The 22,708-nt window shown below is 37.4% G+C and overlaps 1 pseudogene; it reads right to left on the bottom strand.

Moving 5' to 3' along the window:
• Positions 1-1,163: 1,163 nt before the first annotated feature.
• Positions 1,164-2,322, bottom strand: LOC149194261 (potassium channel AKT2/3-like; annotated as a pseudogene).
• Between the last annotated feature and the right edge of the window lie 20,386 nt (positions 2,323-22,708).

Raw genomic sequence — 22,708 nt, 5'->3', positions numbered from 1 at the left:
TATGAGTAATCATGTTAAAGTAGACTAGTTAACTCGTGTGAATGAAAAGATATCATTGATAGCAATGGGGGTGGGAGTAGGAGTTGGATTTGGGGGAGTAGTTGTTTTGTTCATGGTGTGGGAGAGGGCTAGATATTGGATATTAAATCTATCCTCCAAGAAGTCACAAGTATTTTATGGACTCTATTGACTTCCGAAATAATAAGATATTGTACCATTTTTCACCAAAATATAAATAAAGTACTGCGTTGTTATGGTATTTATACCTTAGTTATGATTACAACTAAGAAAATAAATTATGATACAAAAAGAGAGCAAAATTGTATCAAGAGTGAACATGATATGTACAAAACATATATGCAAAATCATATAAAAGTCAAAATAACTTTCATTTTATAATTTATAATTTTGTTAAAGAAAAGACATATCTCATCTTAAACCTAAAATTTCTTTTTTAACTCTAGATAATTGATTTATTATATTTTATAGCTACACTTTTATGTAGACCATAACCTTTCATTGTATCGTATCATTATAATTGTATTATTTGTTATAGATATATATATATATATGTGTGTGTGTGTGTGTGTGTGTGTGGCATCTACTCTTAAGATCATCATATCTTTGTCTTATACATTATATTCATTGTAAAATGAGTTTTCTCCCTCATCAAAGTATTATCTATATATATATAGTTATATAATTTTCAAAGGTTATATATTTGACAATTTGATTAAAAATCATAATAGCTTGTTAATGATAATTTATTTTTCTTTTTGTTTAAAAAAATATTTAATTAATAAAAAATATCTTATTGAATTTTTTTAATTAAACATAATAGATAAAATTAAAAAAATTGAAAATATGGTAAAATCAAAATAACTTTCAAACTTAAATTCATAACATATAAATCTATGGAGGATTTTCCAACATTTTTCTTTCTTTAACGAGGGTAGCCAGACAGCAAGTCCCTTCATTGAATGGATCAAACTTATAGCGGTTAATATTGTTTTTAGAGAGAGTTGATAGTGAGTTTTAGATATAAATTCTTAGAGAGCTTATCGATACTTCATTCTGCTCGTTTGGTTCTCTCCTAGCCTTTGCACAGGGACTAGCTATGAAGCTTACATAGATATTCTAGTTATAGAACCTTTTAATGCATGTCACACCCGGTATAAATCAGCCTCAACTACTTCAATAATGAAAATAATGAAGATGTAACTTACACAAATAAGCCTAGTACATCACACCCAAAAGTAGGTGAACCTTATGTCTTTCCCCAACCTAAGGCAAACACAACACATATTTCAGCTGCTTTCGTTGTAATTGAGTGTTCAAATATTTCATGTAAATTAATCTATCACAATGCTACAAAAATACACATAGGCCAAAATGTTGGCCAGGGTCATCAAAGAGGAAATTGAAAAAATAGGCAAGCATACTCTGGAGAAAGAGCAAAAAATAACACTAACTTGAAAAACTCAAAAGTCGGGCAACCATAAAAAAATTGGAAAAATTTGCAGACATTGAAGAGATAAATATATTGCCTTGTGAAAAGAACTTTGACTGCATAAATGCCATAGTCGCAACATGCTAAGCAAGTTTTATAAAGGCCAAACCCAATTTTCCCTGTAAAAATATAACTAAATGCTTGAAATGGAACTGTAGAAGTGATATCAAATACGAACCAAGTGGAAATATACCTTCGCAAATTCAAATTACATAAGATACTACAATGAAACAACATAAATACAATACCAATATAGAAAAATATCTGAGAAGAAAAAAAATGAGCAAGCCCTAAGATAAACTATTTTACCGAATTGTTATATATTTGGGATTTTCTTCTACTTGTTGTGTTTTATCATCCACGTATGCTATAAATAAGGTGACAATGATGTCAATGGAAAAAATATGTTTATCGCTGTGTCTGCAATAAAAAGAGCTCCAGGTTTCATCTCATCAGTGAATCCTAGCTCAATTGGATTAATCCATGTGCAATATACAACCAAAATGATAAAAAATGTGCTCGTGCACCTAAATCCAAAGAAACATACATTTTCATTCAATCACATATAAATTTATGGAAATATAATGTGAAGCACCTGCCACTATAACTGCAATACTTTACATGTAAATATTATCATATGGGGAGATGATATATATTCTCAGGTCCATTTGAATGTCTTATGCCCACAGGTGGGGCAATGAAACTTTGGAAAAATAGTGGGAGTTTTGGTGGCCAGAACCATCTTCATGTTGGGCACTACAAATTTGGGTGTTGCAGTTGAAGTTTATGCAGTGAGTTGTGATGGGTAACATCTCGATGACCTTCCCTGCACTGTCAACTTGAAGACATTAGCAAGGGGAAATAATGCAATCCCTGTTATAATTTAGTTGTGGTTTAGAACATGAGACAAATAATTCTATACAATGTTTCTTGATAATTATATTTGAATAAAGTGTTTCACATTTTATTAATAATATATACTCAATAAGTTATTCAATGTGTAAAATATAAATAATTTATTAAAAAAATTGATAATAGGAGAAATTCAAGAGATTACAAAATCTTATTAGATTCACTGATCTTCATTGTTCCTCCGTATGCTTAAGATCAATAATTGGTGGTCCATCTTTGATGCATATTGAGACAAACATTAATGATTCCCGGGCCACACTTTTTGATTAAAAAAATGGACAAAAATAATGAAGACACATTTATTTTAGAAATATTCTTACAAGTATACAATATAGACAACTCTAAAGGCATAAATCTAATAAGAAATTCTATTCTAGAAAACAAAAATAAAACCAGGCAAAGAAGATAGGTAAATAAACAATTATATCAACATAACACAGAGAATCAAAATAAACGAGACAAATTTTTCTACAGATATTTAACTACACTGTGAAGTTTACAAGAAGAGACTGCGAAGGGACTGGACATTGTAAGTAATAGCCCAATCAAAATAGGAGACATGATAAGGAAAATAAAAAATGTAGATTCCATTGTCAGTCACACATGCCATGTTCACTTCATTGTTCATATAAAACCATGAAATAAATGCAGTTATATAGTATTCCTAAACCATGATTTAGTTTTTCTGGAAAAAAAATAAAATAAATAAATAAATAAAAATAAAAAATAAAAAATTCCATTATGTTAAACGAAAAACCACCCATTTGCCATCCATCAATATTATTGTGGAAAAAAATATGCTTTAAAACTTCATTCTTAACAATCTAACTTCCACAAAAGTACTTCAAGTTGCTCTAGGCCTCTAGAGTCTAACATATAAGTTACATTGTGTCTCGAGAGCACTGCATGAACGCACGAGGAGACTTGATGAATTAAAGAAGTAAAGGACTAACTCTGCAACAAGGCAAAGTGAAAGCCAATGAAGACATAAAACAAAAAAAGTAGGCCGAGAGTAGTTGATTTTTTTAATGTATGTATGGTATTTTATAGGTTCATGAAGTTGTTTTATAGCAATTATGAATTCAGGAAAAAATTGGAATTAGAACTTGTGGTATATATTGTACTGAGTTGTTCAGAAAATTTATGGGTACTTTCGTATATGCAACAAACGGCTGAAGAAGTGCTCTTTCTATTATTATAACTAGAAAACATCACAGGTGAAAATGATGTTAGTTAAGCCTTAGAATATGTAAAAAACCAACATGGAAACCACTGAATCATCCATAATATCAAAGTCAGAGATAATTTGGGTTGTAATTATTTCAAGAACAATACAACAATAATGAATTCAAGATGAACCCATATACAACGCATATTTTTTCTAGTGGAGTGGAAGTAATGGAGTAGTAGCAATTCCTTCAATTAATATGCAACTCGCGCTTTTGAAGCTCCAGATTTTGTATTTGAGCTATATGATATATATGAAACCTAGTTTTAGATAGTTTTGGCCTAGTCTATAAATCCATTCTTTGAAAAGCGAAAAATATTTCACATGATCAATATGTAGTAAAGTGTCAGATGGAACTAATCCTTAATTGATATGCTCCATCCCTATATCTTGTAGCTATTTACATAATATTCTAAAGAGAAGTTGTGGCATATAGAATACATGGCCTCTCTTATAGATTCCCACTGTATATTTCAAAGGTGAAACATGATTTCATACAACAACAATCTAGTAGAGGATGTTCTTTTGGATTTATTTTCCTCTTACTATTGGATGAATTTTGAGCCAAGAGGTGTTGTCGGAACACTTGGCTATAGCTGTAATATGAAAATTATCATTTTTGGATTATAGGATTAGTGTTGGACAAATAATGGTTATTATTAAACTGATATGCAAAGCCTCAAAAACACCTTTACATCTTGGCCTACAAAAACAGGGAGGAAAGACCCTCCAAAACCCATGCACAAGCACCCAAAACTTGGTTAAGGCATGCAACAGCCTCTCTGCTCTAACTCGGCCCCTGAAAAAGACAGAAACAAACTTCAGATAGTCCTTTTCACCCTCAGCCTTCTTCTTGAGCTGGAGTTGCCTCAAATTGATGTATCACTATAAGATATGCACTTTGAATGATGTCTTTTGCCTTCACACATTTATACCTTTCCCCGAGGGCTTAAATGGACTTCCTTAGTGAGCTTGTTTACCTCAAGCCCACCTAAGTCATTCACAAAATAACCCACCAGGCACATAGAAAAAGTAATATCTCATGATAGAGACCTTAAATTCAAGTGATGTTTTCTGACCCTTTCTCGTCTAAGGGTCCTATAACACCTCCATGTGTCATTTAACTCAAATTCGTCATGGCTTTGGCCCCATATCGATGGGTACAAAATATCAATCTTGAGTTCCATGCCCACAAAGTGATTTTGTGGCACTTCAACCTCCAAACCCCGAACCATAAGGCTTGGAGTACCTCCCAAGCTACTAACTCTCAATAGTTTGTAGGTTCAAAGGGAGAATTCACAAACCAAGAAGAGTGCATGGTTAGTGGCAAGTAAGAAGACTTCTACTGTGGGAAAGAAGGAACTGTGGAATGGCATGAAGACCTATTATGATAAGAAGAAGTGAGAGGCTTCTAGTGCAAGGGACACTTCCAAGGAACATGTTTTTCATTCTTGAAGATATGTTGCAATGATGGATGCAAAATATTGGGATTGTGTTCCTAATGAGTTACTTCCAGGAATGGAAGTACCTCAATAAGGAGTTTTGAAAAGCGTAGCTTGGGAAATACTCCCACAAGCCTTGGGTACTAGATTTTTGTGGAGAAAACCCACAAAAATGGACTTTTGTGGGAAAAGTGTCCAAGCAATGGATTTTGGAAGAAAAATCGTGGGCTTGAGATCCAAATATATTCATTGTTTATTCTAATTATTGTGGAGGGCACCTTCGATGGGCTAAAGGGAGCAACTAAGACAAACTTGTAGATCTATTTATATGAGAGATTGGTAATGGTGTTGGATCCCACCAACATGCAAGGGGGTCTCTCTGATGAAAAGTCCCAATTAGACTTCACATTGTTTGGAATAGGATCTCTTCTAGAATTATGGCCTGACTACAATGATTCTTAAAGATTTTCCTTGGTTGCAATGGTTAGCACAAGAGAGTAATGTACATGTACTTTTGAATGAACAAAGAGCAGAGAACATAATAAGTCGAGCTGACCTAAAGGCAGCATTGAGCCAGAAAGAGCCAGAGAGAGTCAGAGAGTTTGTGAACTCCAGAGAAGGCTTGAGAGGTTCAAGCGAACTCCTTTGTGTATAGCTTGTCATGTATGAGTCTTCGATTGGACTCATACCACTATGACTAGTAGAGGTCGAATTTCAATAAGGAGAGTCTATGTACTCCAGAGACTTGGGGAATCCAAGTCCAATCCTATTGATGTACATCTGTTTAGTGAGACTCAAATGGATGTCATTGTTGTAAAACTCTGCTTGAAAACATAATAGAGAGGTAACCACTAAAGGCTGGACCAGGAGACGTAGCCCAGGAGTGTTGGGTGAACTCCTTAGTAAACTTGTTGTCTTTAAATGTTTTCCTATTATGTTTTCTCTAACTGCTTCAGTGTCTATGTATTTCGCTATCTTATCGATCCATTGCATGAAGTAACATAGGGACATCCATGCACATAAGTCTGTAATACTTTTAATTCTTTATCCTGGATAAATTCCAGATCAATTGGTATCAGAGGATCTAGGTTTATTAAGGTTAAACAAGTTTGTGCTGGATTTGTTGTTGAATGCTAACTAGATCCAAGCTTAAATTAGGAGAAGGAGAGTTGGTTGAAGCTAATCCAGAAATAGGAAGAGTTTATACGAGGAAAATGTCGGAAGAAGAATTTCCCCTAGAATCAGACCCCTAGTTCCTAGAAAGCTTCTTAACCATGAGAGCCATGGTGGAAGAAATGTATAGAGAATTTAAGAAAAGTAAAGATGAAGATTCATCGAAACAAGATAAAGAAGCAGAAGAATCTTTCTTCCATGACCATTCTAAAGGCAAATGGAAAGAAGAAAAGTTGCCCACTCCTCCTGAAAGTCATGAAAACAAAAGAAAAGAATCTTTGATTATTTAGATGTTAAATTTGATTTTCGTATTTATGATGGAGAGTTGAATGTAGAGAAGCTAGATAATTGGATCAGATAGATTGATGTGTATTTCAGAGTGCAGAATATTGATTCGGACAATATTAAGATTCAGCTGGCCAGCCTACGCCTAGCAGGCACTACCTTGGTATGGTGGGAAGGCAGGACACAATCTGACTTGAAGAAACATGGTAAGATTCTTTATGTCTGGGGTGAATTTGTTTCTGCAATCAGAAAGAAATTTTATCCACTAGCCTATATCCAGCAAGCCATGATGAGCTGGCAAACTCTTTTCCAATTGAAAGGGCAAAGTGTACAAGGATACACTCAAGAATTTAGGAAAAGAGCTTTGATTCTAGGAATTTCTTTAGACTCGCCTGAAACTTTGTTGAAGTATATAGGTGGTCTACATGGCTATTTAAAGCATACCATTCTCATGTTCAATCCCACTAGCATAGATGAGGTATTTGTTCAGGCTACACATCTAGAAGCTACAGGAAAGAATGTGAACCCAGAGGTTAGGGGATCATCCAAACCCACTGCAAGCAAAAATAAGGAAAAGAGAAAACAGAAATGGAAAAAGAGGAAGACAAATACTGTACAAAAGACCAAATCTTTGTGCACTCACTGCAAGAAGGATGTGCACGATGATGAACAATGCTGGATTCTGCATCTAGAGCTAAAACCTAAGAAATTTGATGGCAAAAAGAAGAAGACTGTTGCAGCTATTCAAAAGGATTTGGGGTCAGACTCAGGAGATGAAACAACCATTGAAGCCACAGGTATAAAAGGTAACAATTTTGAAGCATCTACTAGCAATTCTACACAATCTACTGATAATGAAGAAAATGAGGAAAATACATGAGCTTTTTCATATTCGAGTTACTTCCAAGCATCAAAAGATTGATACTTTGTTTGATAGTGGCTCACAAGTAATTAAATTTCTGAAGCAATTGTAAAGAAATTGGGATTACTAACCACACCTCACAAGAAACCATATCCATCAGGTTGGTTATGTGATAAAGCATAGCTACAAGTGACTAGACAATGTAAACTTAAGTTTTCTTTTGGGTCAGCATTTGTAGTTGAGGTTGAGTTAGACATAATTCCTCTCGATATATGTGGAATTGTTTTAGAAGGACCTTACTTGTATGATAGGAAAGCCATTTTATATAGAGCTAAGAACAAGTATCTACTCATTAAAGATGGAATCGAGTATTTTGTAAGAGTTCATAAACTCAAAAATAATTCTACTCTCATAAATTCAAGGCAGATGGAAAGAATTGTAAATTCATGTAAACAAATTTTTACTGATGGTTGTAAAGGAAAAGAAACCTATTAAAACCAATATATTTGAGGGTTGTAATGCTAAACAATAAGCTGAGTTAGAAAAAGTTGTTTCAGAATGTGACATATTATTTCAAGAACCTAAAGGTTTGCCACCCAAAAAGGAAATAGTACATGATATTAATTTGTAGCAAGATGCTCCATTGCCTAACATCGGAATGTACAGGTTGTTCGATTTAGAGAATGTAGAAATAAAGAAGTAGGTACAGGAGCTACTCGAGAAAGGGTTCATAAGGTCTAGAACATCACCATGTGGGTCTCCAATTGTCTTAGTGAGAAAGAAATATGGCTCATGGAGAATGTGCATTGATTACCAAGCACTGAATAAAATAACGATCAAGAATCGTTATCCTCTTCCTTGCATAGATGATCTATTAGATCAGTTGAAAGAAGCTGTTTATTTTTCCAAATTAGACTTGCATAGTAGCTATCATCAGGTTAGAGTTGCAGAGCAAGATGCATGGAATACTGCTTTCAAAACGAAGTAGGGATTATATGAGTGGTTAGTAATGCCTTTCGGCTTAACTAATGCTCCTGCTACTTTCATGAGAGTAATGAATGATGTACTCAGACCTTTTCTTGATGATTTTGTAATTGTATACTTGGATGATATTCTTGTATTTAGTAAAACATGGGAAGAACATTTAAAGCATGTAAAGCAGACATTAGATGTTTTGAAAAAAGAGAATTTGCATGTTAAGCTCTCAAAATGTGAATTTGGCAAAACATTTTTGAATTATTTGGGTCATATTGTAGGGGGTGGTGAGTTGAAGATAGATCCCTCTAAGGTGGCAGTGATTGTTAACTGGCCTAAACCCAAATCTGCTACAAAAATTAGGAGCTTCTTAGGAGCAACACAGTATTGGAGAAAGTTTATTGCTAACTTTTCCTTGATTGCAGCTCCCTTACATGCATTAACAGGATTGAAAAATGTGTTTCAGTGGGGAGGCAAATAGCAGAAAGCATTCAACACCTTGAAAGAAAAGATTAGTACAACACCAGTACTAGCATTTCCCGATCTTCAAAGACCATTTGAAATTGAGACGGATGCTAGTGACTATGCCATGGGAGCAGTGTTGATGCAGCACGGTAAACCCATATGTTATCATTATGAGACATTTAATTCTACAGTAGTAAACTATCCCACATATGATAAAGAATTGTATGCATTAGTACAGAGTGTGAAAAAGTGGAAATGTTATTTAATGGGAAAAGAGACAACTATACATACTAACCATCAACCACTTCAGTATTTGCACTCACAAACTAAGTTGCAGCAATCAAGACAATATAGGTGGATGGGTTTCCTACAACAGTTTCATCTTGTCATCAGATATAAAAAGGGCATACACAATAAAGTTGCAGATATGTTGTCCAGACCAATCATAAATGCATCTACTATACTTAAGCATAATTCAGTACTGCATGAAAGCTACATTGAACAGTATGCTCAAGATATAGATTTTAAATAAGTATATGCAACTTTAAGTCATGGCAAATAAGTAGAAGAATTGGATTATCACATAAAGGACCAACTCTTGCATCATTTTAGAAAGTTATGCATTCCACAAACTGAAAGAGTAAAGATAATTTTAGAAGCACACACTTCTCTAATATCAGGTCAGTTTGGTGTAAGTAAAACAGTTGCACAACTGCAAAGATTTTGTTATTGGCCAAAAATGAATGAAACTGTTTCTAGATATGTAAGAGGGTGTACCGTGTGTGCTAAAAGCAATCCCAGTAATAGAAAACTAGGCTTGTACACTCCATTGTCAGTACCCTCTCATCCTTGGGAAAGTGCCTAAATCTGGTCATGACTATTTAGATGTTGTTGTGGATAGGTTCAGCAAAATGTGTATTTTAATACCTTGTGACAAATAGATTACAACTGAAAAAACTGCCAAATTGTTCTTTCAACATGTATGGGTTCATTTTGGATTACCCACTTCCATTATATCTAATCGAGATTCCCGATTTGTTGGGAAATTTTTGTCGAGTCTGTGGGAACTAATGGACACCAGACTAAAGAAGAGCACAACTTTTCATCCACAAACAGATGGCCAAACAAAAGTGGTCAACGTGATAGTGATCCAGTTACTCAGAGGCTATTGCAGCAAGAATCCCAAGCTTTGGGATGAACATTTGTGTTATGTGCAGCATGCTTACAATAGAGCTAAACATTTTTCTACACAAATATCTCCTTTTGAGACCTGTTTTGGTTTCACACCAAGGCCTCCCTTGGATTTTGTCTTTGGAAAAAATGTAGTAGTTGATGGACACAGTGATGTGGATAAAGAAACCAAGCTCATTGAATAAATCCAAGAGATTCACACGGCAGTATAGGAACAGCTGGAAAAGAGCCAAGCCAAATACAAGGCAAGGCATGATAAGCATTGGATTGAGCATAGTTTCCAGGTTGGTGATCAAGTCTGGCTGTATATCAGCAAGGACAGAATGCAAGGTGAAGGTAAAAAGCTAAAACCAATCAGGTATTGACCTTTTAAGATACTTGAGAAAATTGGTGAGAATGCTTTTCGCCTTGATTTACCCACTTACATGCACTTCTACTCAGTTGTTAATGAAAACACCTTGAGACTATTTGAACCTTCATTAATTGAAGATCCCAAATAGCAAAGTCAATTGCCTTCTATTGATGATCTATTATCTGAATATCTCAATGAATTGCAGGAAGATACGGTCCTGGACAGAAAGGTGAGAACGACGCACAGAGGGGATGTCGAGTACCTGAGGATTGGACTCAAAGGTTCAAAACCAAGCAGTGCCCAATGGGTAGAAATTGAGCAGGTGAGGAAACAATATCCTCATTTGATTGATGCTTAAGAAAACCAACTTTTGGTGGTCCAAACGCTTTTTAAGTGGGAAGGTCGTGATCCGAATTGGATCCTAAATACTCTCTAAGTTTGCATGACTGATTTAAATTATTACAAAAGATTCAAGTCTTAGAAAGATCACGCTATCAGAAGGAATCCTTGTGACAGTTGCAATTGTGACTAGAGCAGAGAAACGAGGACCCTCAGTTGAGAGCGCAGACCGTTGGCCCATGGTGACGCATGATGGCACCAAATTGGCAAAGCTGGGGGCTAATTTAAGAAATGGGGTAGTTAAGCACTAATCGTGTATCGCAGGGCGTCCCTCTTAGTGAAGGAAAGCCCCGAAGTGCTCCGACCCAAAATGACTGTGAAATGCAGAAAATTAATGCTTTCAATTCCGTAGTGCGGGATTCCACAAAACCTGTAGGATATCGGAAGGGCTTGAGGTGGTAAGTAGTTTTGACTGAGTCCTGCCCGATTCCACACATCAACCAACACACGTCCGACAGATGAAAGAGAAAACCACCCGTATCGAACAGGTAATCATCAGGAAACTTGTCCGCCTGATATGAATGACGACTGTAGGATCGGGGGGGGCAGATCAATGGCGGAGGTACATCCTAATGAATGACCAGATTTGGCAAGATTATAAAGCAATATTAAAGGGGATTTGAAGTTCGACGTGGATGATGAGTTGGCAAAGTAATCGTATTCATGGGCAATCTTGAAGCAAACAGAAATAACGGCCATTCAAATGCAATTCAAGGAATCTGACATGCTCAATTCGTTAGGAAAACAGGTGGCCACCTCCCTATGAGGCGTTACCTACTGATGATGATGCAGAGCAGAGGAATTCAAACGGACAAAGGTAGGGAAATAAGAACGTCGGGAAGCAGAAATGAAAAGTTAGAAGTTAGAATGGCTTTAAAGCCATGAACTGATAGAGGCGGAGAGAGGCAAGGCAAGAAGAGTTAGTTAAGGTAGAAAAGCTGAGAGCAGAGAATAGAAGAAGCTGAGCTGACCTGAAGGCAACATCGAGCCGGACAGAGCCATAGAGAGTCAGAGAGTCTGTGAATTCCATAGAAGGCTTGAGAGGTTCAAGTGAACTCCTCTGCGTATAGCCTATCATGTATGAGTCTCAGATCAAACTCATACCACTGTGACTAGTAGAGGTCAAATTTCAGTAAGGAGAGTCTGTGTACTCTAGAGACTTGGTGAATCCAAGTCCAATCCTAATGATGTACATCTGTCTAGTGAGAATCAAATGGAGCTCACTGTTGTAAAACTATGCTTGAAAACATAATAGAGAGGCCACCACTGAAGGCTGGACCAGGAGACGTATTGCAGGAGTGTTTGGTGAACTCCTTATTAAACTTGTTGTGTTTAAATGTTTGCCTGTTATGTTTTCTCTAACTTCTTCAGTGTCTATGTATTTCACAATCTATCAATCCATTTCATAAAGTAACTTAGGCCCATCCATGCACATAAGTCTGTAATACCTTTAATTCTTTATCGTGGATAAATTCCAAATCAAGCAAGTTGAGTGAAGTCAAGTTGATCAAGAAAGAACTTTTCAAAAATTTGACTACGTATGGGATCAATGAGGTGAAAGTGAGCAAGGATAAAATTTGAACATGATCACACACTAAGAATAATCGATGACACAACATTAAACACTCAGTATATATGAACAACTTGTTCCCCTCAATGCAATGGCAACAATAACCTCCTCCAAGTGCAACACTTAAGATACACTTTGTGTTGATAGGGACGACACTTGTGCGACAATGCATAAAACTTTGGGAATGAGTGCAATACATGTATATATGCTAAATAGGAATAATTGCCGCAAAATTTACCCCTTGAAATGAGCCATAACATCGATTTTGCAATGTGTGACACTTCCCATGCCAAAAGACAACAATTGAATTTTCTTCCAAAAGGGACTAGAAAAATTAGAGAAAATAGGCTCTAAAATTTAGATGTAGGCTAAAATTTTGTGGGATGTTGTGGCAACAACAACAAAGACCAAAGGAGACGTCTCACCAAGGTTAGAACTCATCTTGCGATAAAACTTAACCCTAGTGGAGACGACACAGACCCGAGGAAGGATGATTTTTTTTAGATTTAAGTAAGAGTTTGTCTAGTGAAGGAGGTCGAGTTACTCCTTCAAATTCTGGTATGTTGGAAATGAATTTTTGTGCCAATAAGGCAAGTTGTGGAGAATATCATCTTTGTCTATTGGAAAGTCTATGCCGATTTTAGTTTTGTACCTTGAGAGAGGGTCAAAGCCCTAATTTTCTATGATAGGACAGTTGAAAGGCATGTGTAATACCTAGAAAAAGAGCTAGAATCCTCAAAATAAACCACAGGTGGTTAAGGAGGTTGTAGGTAGTGAGTTTGAGGAGTGAAAGGCCTCATAAATATTGTGGCATAGGGACCAGTAGCGTCAGGCCTCAGTACAAACCAACAAAGGTGGAAAAAGGTCTATTGTTCAACTATAAATGATTGCAAGGGTTTATTTCTGAAGTTTTTTCATCAAAGGATAGGTGAATAACTAGTTTGAAGGTTCATTATGTAGTGATCTTGAAGGACAAGGTCCACTATGAGTAGTTTTTTATTCTGAGGTTGATTTTATAGTGATTTTTAAGGACCTAATTCGATGTGAGCAGTTTATTGGACAAAGGATTTAAAGGAGTTATTTCTCTATGGTTGTTGGAGGAAAAGAACAACAAGGCACATCAAGGACTATAAGACATAAAGAGTTGGTAATGAAGGACATACATAGCAAATAAGTCAAGAATTTGTTCCTTGTTGTTTTGTTTTGAACAGATTGAGGGTCAAAGGGAGTTGACCTCAAGCCCTAGTAGTCTTATATCTTGGTTTTGTAAGAAGGCCATGATCCTTGGTACGAGAGCCCTATTATTTTCTTGTTGATGGGCTAATAAGAAAAGTTTTGGGCCACATATTTATCTTTTGTATTTTCACTGATTCACTTTTGTTATGTTTTTGTTGTGCAAAGTTGTTCGTGGTTGTGCACTTCTAGAGTGTTTGTGTTCTTGCTAAGCCATAGACCTGACCTAGGGTGTAAGGAAAATCCAACAATGTGTCCCACATGTGAAGCTAGCATGAAGTGTACAAGATATGTGACTACCTCCATAGGTAGACAAGTTGATCCATGATTACATGTGCAAGTAACCAACTTCATCCACACATGGCATCTAGGATCAAGTAGCTCCATGAAGCATGATGATCCCAAGGTAAAAGTAGTGGTGGAAGATAAAATAGATGCCCCATGAGTCTGGACACCCTAATAAATGTGGTGTAGGAACATGTGTATCAAGTAAAATGTGCCAAATCAATCAAGCTTCAAGCTTCAAGCTAGAAGAACCAACCTTAATAGAGGTGCACAAAAGCTCTCTAAGTGGCACGAATGGCTCCATAATCAAGTAACCATCCATAAATCAAGGTAGATGAAATAAATATTAAGATAGGAGGTTAAGCATGATAGAATAGACACCATAGATCAAGTTACAAGTCATCAAATACCAAAACCTCAAACACATGAAACAACCAATATCCAATGGCCTCAATCCATGAGACATTCCTCCACAAGTGTGAAAACAAGGGAGTGCTCCATGAGATAGAAGTGTATAGTCGTCAAAAGTGCAACCTGAACCTCAAAATAGAAATATGGAGCCAAGCACTCTCACACAAAAATCAATCTATGCAACAATGATTGGGTTGGCCCCCAAGCCATGGCATGGAAACCCAAAATATCATAAAATAATGGAGCACTCCACCATGAGGATTTTTTATTGAATAAATAATCATCATAGGACCTCAATAGACACTAAAAACTCAAGGGAACTACATCCAAAGTTCCATACCATCTATCTCCATCCAATAGAAAAAAATCACTTGAAAATTGTGTCGAGTATTGAAAAACAATGATAAACACATAAAATTGTAGAGGGTACTATCCATGAAGTGTGATTCCATCAATCATGCTAGCCCTAAAACCCTATGTTGTTCCAAAATGCACAAGGTGGGAACTCTACGAAAATGAGTGTCTATTACATTTAAGATCACTTTAGGAACAAAATAGACATCTCAAGAGCTTGAGCGATCCATAAAATATCATATCTCATCAAAAATCATCAAAACCCTATGGCACTCCAAAAAACTTGAAGGAGGTGGGTGCTTTAAGAATACAATTGTCTATCTTACCAAGCATTATCATAAGTGTTTAACAAACATTTGAAGTACAAGAGCACTCCTCTAGAAGAGTCATATATAATCAATATATGCAAAGAAGCAAGGAGTAATTTCATGAAACAAGGAACTAGCACCATAGGAAAGCTAATTCAAAAGTGACATTAAACACTAATATCACATCATAACACCTAAGAACATGTCATCACCATAATCTAAGCGTAAAGTATAACCATCAAGATGAACCAACATATGAAAAGATCCACAATCACCAACTATCTCCAAGCATAGATGTGTTATCATCAAGCAACAATATGTATGCATCTCAAGCTCATTATCATCCCTGAAAGTTACACCTAAAGTACCTTTCATATCATGAAAATCATAGTTTACCACTCATACCAATATGAGGGGTATCACTAGTAACTTCACATATGTACATACAACATGTCCTTTGTAGTCCAGATTTTCATAGTTGCATCTCAACATATAATCTTTCATGGTGAAAGAGTAATTTTCTAGGGAAGTTTGGTCTATCGATTTACCATGAACAACTAGCTAATTGTGTTGAGTGATTTGACTATCATATATAAAAACTAACTGGGAAAACTTATTACTATAATAAATCTGTTATAACTAACTTTCAAACATGTTATATGTTGGGATTTCTACCCTAAGCATTAAAAAACATTGATCCTTTAATTACAATTGTTCCCTTTAAATATAAACTACGTAGTTGATATGTCAGATTTAGACCTATGGTTGAAACTTCACAAGAAGTAGATTTGGGGAACCTCAAGGTTGAGGTGAAATTATGTATTTGCATTAAGAGAAATTTTTTTAAATTTCCACATAATATCAAAACATATTTGACTGAGTTCACTCTCTTGGTAAAAAGGGAGTTAGGTATGTCAATTTTTTCATACATAGGAGAGATGTTTCAATTATTATAGGTTGTTTCGTTTGAAACCCTAGTGAACTTGGGAAAAAATGCTCGAACTCTAGAAGGGTATTCTACTTTATTTGTTGCTGATTTTTAGTTTGAAGTTGATTCAAATTTATATGGATGACCACTCTCAAGCTTAGATAGTGTGATAAGTTGGAAGGTTCTTCCAATTTTACACCATGGAACAACAAGGTGCAATTGATATTGGAAGAGATAGAGCTTTGAGAGCATATTGAAAATTATTGTTGGGCCTACCATTTCGACACTATTGGCCATGCATAATAAGAAGTTAGTCAAGGCAAATAAAATCATTCTTGATTCAGTGAAGTGTCATTTGATCACTCCCAATGCAAAGAAGAAGACTGACAAGGAGACATGATGCTTTGGTCATATTATACCAGAGTGAAAGTGTCTCTACGAATATGCTCTTGATAAACAAGGTTTCACCCATCCACATGAGTAACACCGATAAAATGGCTAGCTATCTAGAAAGGATCATTCAATTTAAAAGTCACATGGTTGTCATAAGGAAAAATGTATATGATGCAGTGTTGGTGTTCATGTTTTTGATAATTCACCTTCTTTTGATAAGTTCTTGGATGAATTTGTGCATGAAGAAATAAGGTTTGAAACTAGCCCTCATTAAGAGGATGTTGAAGTGAAGTAAGGGCAAAAAAACAATAAGAAAAGAGAATGAAGCTAAGGTAGGAAGGATGGTTTGTGTAATGTGAAATGTGAAATGTGTTCCCACAAGGAACATTATGCCAGCCAATTTTTGAAGAAGAATGGGTCAGGCAGAAAAAAGAGGTTGCGAAGAGTGTAGGCTTCTCTAGAAGAGTGGATGAGTTGAAATCCTAACTTGATACCGCCTTCTCAATGGTATCTTTTTTATCTCCCAATAATATGTCAAGTGGTTGGGTCGCATGTGGATAGTGGGGCATTAAGAAATATGACCTATGACAAGAGACTATTCAACAAACTTCAGGAGCATTAGGGAGGAATGAGTGTGGAGTTAGGTGACGATGCTACATATCATATGGAAGAATTGAGTTCCATTTCCTTTCAAATGTCATCATAGAGTTGAATGATGTTTTGTTTACTCTTGGTTTGAAGAAAAATATTCTTTCAATTTATTTTATGATAGATCTTTAATGTACAGTTACATTTGAAGGACAACATCACATTATCAGTGATTTTTGCCTAGAAAATTTGAAGACTTTCTCAAAATATGTACAAGATCGTGGCCTATACAATTTACTTGATGATATGTAGTAGTTGTACATACTAGAAATAATTTGGGTGTGCTTTCTAGCATTGATACAACACTAATTGATTTTAGTATTGCAATGGATGGGAGTGTTGAGTACCAGCATAGAGTTTTTGGACACTCCTTGAAAGTGAGAATTTAACTTGATGAGGTTCTTGTTCTAGGCTTTAGTTAATAGAGGATTATCTCGAAAATATGGAGTAGACACTATTGAGGGATTTGCTTCAAAATCTAGAGGTTTTGACATGCATGGTTCATAATTTGTTGGAGGTCCTCCGTGGGCTATTGTTTGCATTATGAATTTGGTATTTTAGGATGGATAAGATTTTGTAGATCTTTATCTTTGTCATTTTTACGGACTTGATCCACTTGTTCTCATCTCGTATGGAGTTGTGATCATCATTGTACGAATTCCTAAACAACTCATGATGTGGTTTCTAAATATTTTGGCCCATGAAATTAATATGAAGGATATTGATCTACCACTTTTTTTTTAAGTTGGAGGATTGGAAGGCTCTAGGAGAAGTCTAGCTTGAGTAAAGGAAGTTGTTATAGACATTTTTGTGCCTCACAGCATGGAGCATGAAATGTCATTAATTACAGGGATCCTCAGTCCCTAAACATGTTGTTCTTACCCCTAGAAGAACAAGGTCAGCAAACCACAGCACTTCCCATCAGTTCTCCACCTGAAAACACTCAGAAACAGGCTATTTTTGGATCATGTCAGCTGCTCCACTGAGCATCTGCGCTGGAATGCAACTGCTCCTCCTTGTACCTGCACTGTAAGTCAAATCTAATGAAGACTACCTGCGCTGGGCGAGATTGGCCAAGTGGCACAGTCATTCTGCAAGGTGTCAATTGCCCAGGAAGCTTCCAAACTGACACTTGGTTCATGGGATTCGCCCTGTGATGAGTAAGAGGTACTTGATCTCCATGTGTAAGCAAGGATCTCCAAGTGGACTCAAAAACTGAAGTTTAACTGAAGAGGGAGAGGACACTAGTCAGCTTCATGCCAGCCTCAAGCTGACTCATCCTCTCTTCTTCTCTCCTATATATAGAGCTCTTCTATGAGGTCTAAGGAGGCTGGAATTTTGTGCAAAGCAAGGAAGTGCTGTTGGTTTACAGTTAGAGCTATTGGGTGATTGCTTTTATAGAGGTGAAGAGGAGACTTCTTGCTGCTGGGGAGGTGCTGCTGGATTGGAGCCATTGATGGTTGTAACCTTCTCAGAACCCTTTTACTTCTATCAATAAAGCTTTGAATGTTATCCTATATACTTGTATTGCATTGATGCATTGTATTTACTTGTATATCTGATTCACTCTAATCCATGCATCAGTTATGAGTACATGTTTCTTGTAGTTTCCCTCTCTTGTTTGTGCAGGATCTGTGTGTAGCTGGGCTGGCAAAGGGAGCAAGGAGCTGGGAACAAGAGATAAAGAGAGAGGACAGGATCGACAAAAGTGAAAGACACCGGTTGGTTAATCTTTTCTTCCTTCTCTGTACTTTCATAAAGGAAAATAATCAAAGCTTTACTTTCAGTTGTTGCTAAGGACTGTCACCCTTAGAGTAGGGATAGGGTCATCCGAGTCGGATACTTTTCCCCACAACAAACTGGCGACTCCACTGGGGAGCCTAGTATCTTGTTGGTATTTGTAGTATCTTTGCTATTTCATTTCCTGAACCAAAGAGTACCAAATCGAAAAGCTTTTGACTATATCAAAAGCGAAGTAGAGGGCCTGCTACTCTTGCTCATTTACTGAGCAGATTCATGATTTGAAGAGCTGATCTACAAAAGACTCTTGTACTCTTTGTGATAGCTTTTCATCCTCTTGATCATTCCTTTAGCCTGTACTTGACCTATAGCTTTTTATTTCAGCAAAAACAGTGCATTTTTGAGCTTTTTATGACCCGGAAATCCTTGTAAACGCAACTCTCGTGTCTCAGTGCAGGCTGTCCACAGGCAGTCTGCATTTCAGCGCATGTACTCCCTTCGGGAACTGCGCTGAGAGTGAACTTGACAGACCAGAGCCTGCGCTGATCCAGTTAGGCTATGTCTTCCTGAGGTTTCCCACTGTGTCTTAGCCCTGTTTTCACTTTTTTTTGCTGTTGATTGTTTGTCATTTGTACTTGCTGTAAACCAACTTTCCTTGACATTATTCCGCCTCAGTTGTGTAATGAAACTGTGAGTGTTCTTTCAGTATTTCTTGCTTCAGTTACAGTTTCCCATTGTGAAAAGCGAACCAGTATAGCTGTGGCCTCTTAGATCCTGAACTGTAAAAGTGTCTTTGTGATCTTAAGAGCTAGTTTTATTACTGTTCATGGCTGTTTGAGTTGTTTGTTTTTCATTTTATGGTTTGAATCTATATATTTCCAGTGTCTAAACAAGTTGATCTTAAGGTGTCTTTTGATTTTGGACAAGCTTGTTTACTTTTCGCTTGAAATTAGATTCAAAAGTCATACAACAGTTTTCCTTTCTGTCTTACATCAACATTAAGGATAACGAAAAGAAATACATGCATTGTGCATTTTGCATTTGACTGTGTGCTTGACGATTTAGGAAAATTTGCATTTTAGTGTGTGTTCTATGATCTGTGCGAAAAGTTGTGTCTTTCTTTTCCCTCAGTAGATTAAGGTTTTCAAAGTTGAAAGATTGAAAAGTTTTGCTTCTCATCTTAGATTGCATTTAGGAAGTTGTATATATACATCTCGTGGTGATCCTTAAAGGCAAACTGCTAAGCAAGATCAACATTAAAATAAACCCAATTTACATAACAACGCTTTGTAACATAACGCAAACATTTAGAGGTCTAGGTAGAGACGTGTTCCGGCGTCGTTAAACATAGTGACTGTCGATCTCTACGAAGGTGCGTGATTCCTCCTGAGAGTCGGTGGCACTAATACGGACTTGTGCTCCCGCGTACCGTCGCGTATATTGGGAGACCCCTATAGGAAATTATCCTTTATCCTTAGGAAGCCGTGTCGGCCGCCCTACCGATCGCGATGCAGTGAACACAGCATTCACGAAGATCGACCACCCGTACCGTAAAACGTATTCTGTGGTTTCGCGAAAGGTTTGGCACACCCTCTGCCTAGATCTCCAGAGCAGTTTCTTTTGGCCTTTTTCAAACTCTATAACTGAAAAAGTCCAACCGAGCATTTGTCACTTCGGGCTCGTTAATACATCGAACGCGACTAAAGTCATCTTTAGCTTTTTCTCGACTCTTAAAACATGAAAAAGCAAGTTTGTGTCTAAAAGCGTCGTTAATAAAATTTATTTTAAGCGGAACATAATCACCTGTTATTCCCACGTTAATCTTTCAGTTGAAAAGTATGGAGCCCACCAACCAAGGAAGTAACTTTGGCGGAAGTCCAAATCCCTTCTCCTCTTGGGGAGATGTTGGTGCGCCTCATATGGCAACATTGTCACTTCCAGGATTGACAATTGGCCTACCTGTATGGCTCTTTTCAACTAATGTAGTCCAGATCGCCACTAATCCTGAGCAGTCGAATCAACAGTCAGAACAATCTAGAACTACCCACCAGCCTTCCACTTCTTACGATACTTCCTCTGATCCTTCATCTTCGCGAGGTAGAGCTGGCAAAAGTCAGCCTCCCAAGGAGAAGAAGGAAAAGAAGAAGAAAGAAAAGAAGCAGAAGGAGCCTATGGCGAAGGCGACTGGGGGCAAGCAGAAGAAAGCTGACAAAAACCCACACACTGCACCGACCGGGCCTAAATCGTCATGTGTCATTTGCAAAGGGACCCACTTTCATCGTGATTGTCCTTGTATTCCCCGGATACTAAGGGACTGGTCCCCAAGGTTGCACAATCCGGTAGCATCAACCTCTGATAGTCATGTTGATTGCAGTCCGTCAACTAGCAAGAGTGAAGGACGAAGAGGGAGACCAAGATCACCCTGTGTATTGTGTGAAGGCGAGCATGCCATCCACAAATGTCCATTCTTAGATGAGGCAAAGAGAGTTTTGGAAGATCGTCCGGTTTCACCGTTACAACTTCCTCCTGGATACCAAAAACTCGCGCCTAATCCCTTGATAGTTGAAAATCCAGCCGACCCGCCCAAGTGGTCAGCTGAAGTGTCGGTCATTGAGAATGAACCTACTGAATCCAGACCAGACGAAAGTCTAAAGGTCGAAACGACAGTTGACCCGGTTTTTCCTTCAGAGGTTTCATCGTCCAATGACTCCATCATTGAAGACCCATCTTCAAATGACACCGTCGCCGAAGAGTCATCTTCATGCGACACCCTCACTGAAGAGAATAAGGATGACACCATCCAGGTTCTTTTCATCAGCACCGACTCTGATGAGCGTCAGGGCAATGCACCCATTCCTTTATCGCAGGAAGGAACATCATCAGGGTCATATCCGGCCGTATATTCGGTCCCACCACCAAGCAACCTGGTTGTATCCTTTGATTGGAATCAACTAGGCAAACCCCAGTTACCAGCCAGTATACCATTCAGAATCATTGTCCAGATCTATAGAATGATTATGGCTGGTACTATCATTGATGAAGGGGCGTCTGTGAGTATCCTTTCCTCTGTTGCTTGGAAAGCACTGGGTTCTCCGACGCTTTTACCTGAGTTAAGAAATCTCTCAGGTTTTGATAAAGGAACCAGTCGACCATTAGGAATCCTCTCCAATGTACCTGTTACATTGAAAGGGAAGACCGTTAATATGAACGTGTTGGTCGTCCAAGGACCCTTGGATTATAACCTACTCCTTGGACGCGACTATATTTATTGCATGGGAGCGATAGTCTCCTCACTCTTTAGAGTAATGTGTTTTCCACACGAAGGAAGGGTGGTCAAGCTCGTAGACCAACTTTCGTTTCCGGGATCTCGCATCGCAAATAGTCAAATACCAATCCTAAATGGTCTGTTCACTCAAGATACGCCTCCGCCCCCAGTCCTCCTTCCCGATGAGTGCGAGTGATTTGGAAAGAAAGACTAGGACCCAGGGGGCATGCACCCTGGTCTGCTTCGGGCAGAAGAAACCCTGGGTATAAGGAAGAATTTCCGCAGAAGAATATGACTAGTCCGTACCCCGTCTGTGGATGGAAGAGTGGTTGTTCTGGAATAGTATTCTTTTGTTAAAGTTATGTGTTTGGCAAAAGAGTCATTCACCTTTGTCTAAATAGGTGGGCACTGCCCAAGTAGGAATTCCCTTTATTGTAACAAGTAGTAACCATCTTTGGGGAAAAGCAAGCCTCACCCATTAAAACAAATGTTTTGAAGGATAAGTAGGGGCAGCCTCCAAAGAAGGAGACTATATTGTTGTGACAAGGGGTAACCATCTTTGAGTAAACCCAATGATAGACATCGCCGAAGAAAGAGATTGATTTGCGGCAGCGAATAGAACCCTCTTCGGATAATAAGAAAGAAGCAAGCCTCCCTCAATAATACCAATGTTTTGTCTTTGAGTAGTGTTCTTCTCTTGTCACAAATAGCTGTTCGTTAAAAGTTGGGCCGACGGGAAGTCTGAGTACTGCATAAGACCCCTTAAAATAACGAGAAGA

The sequence above is a fragment of the Pinus tabuliformis genome, chromosome 2_2, assembly GCF_031772625.1.
Source record: "Pinus tabuliformis cultivar Carrire ecotype Pingquan chromosome 2_2, CPIR1, whole genome shotgun sequence".
In the NCBI taxonomy this organism is placed as follows: Eukaryota; Viridiplantae; Streptophyta; class Pinopsida; order Pinales; family Pinaceae; genus Pinus; species Pinus tabuliformis.
Note: the sequence above shows the minus strand (reverse complement) of the source record. Positions and strands in the feature narration are given on the sequence as shown.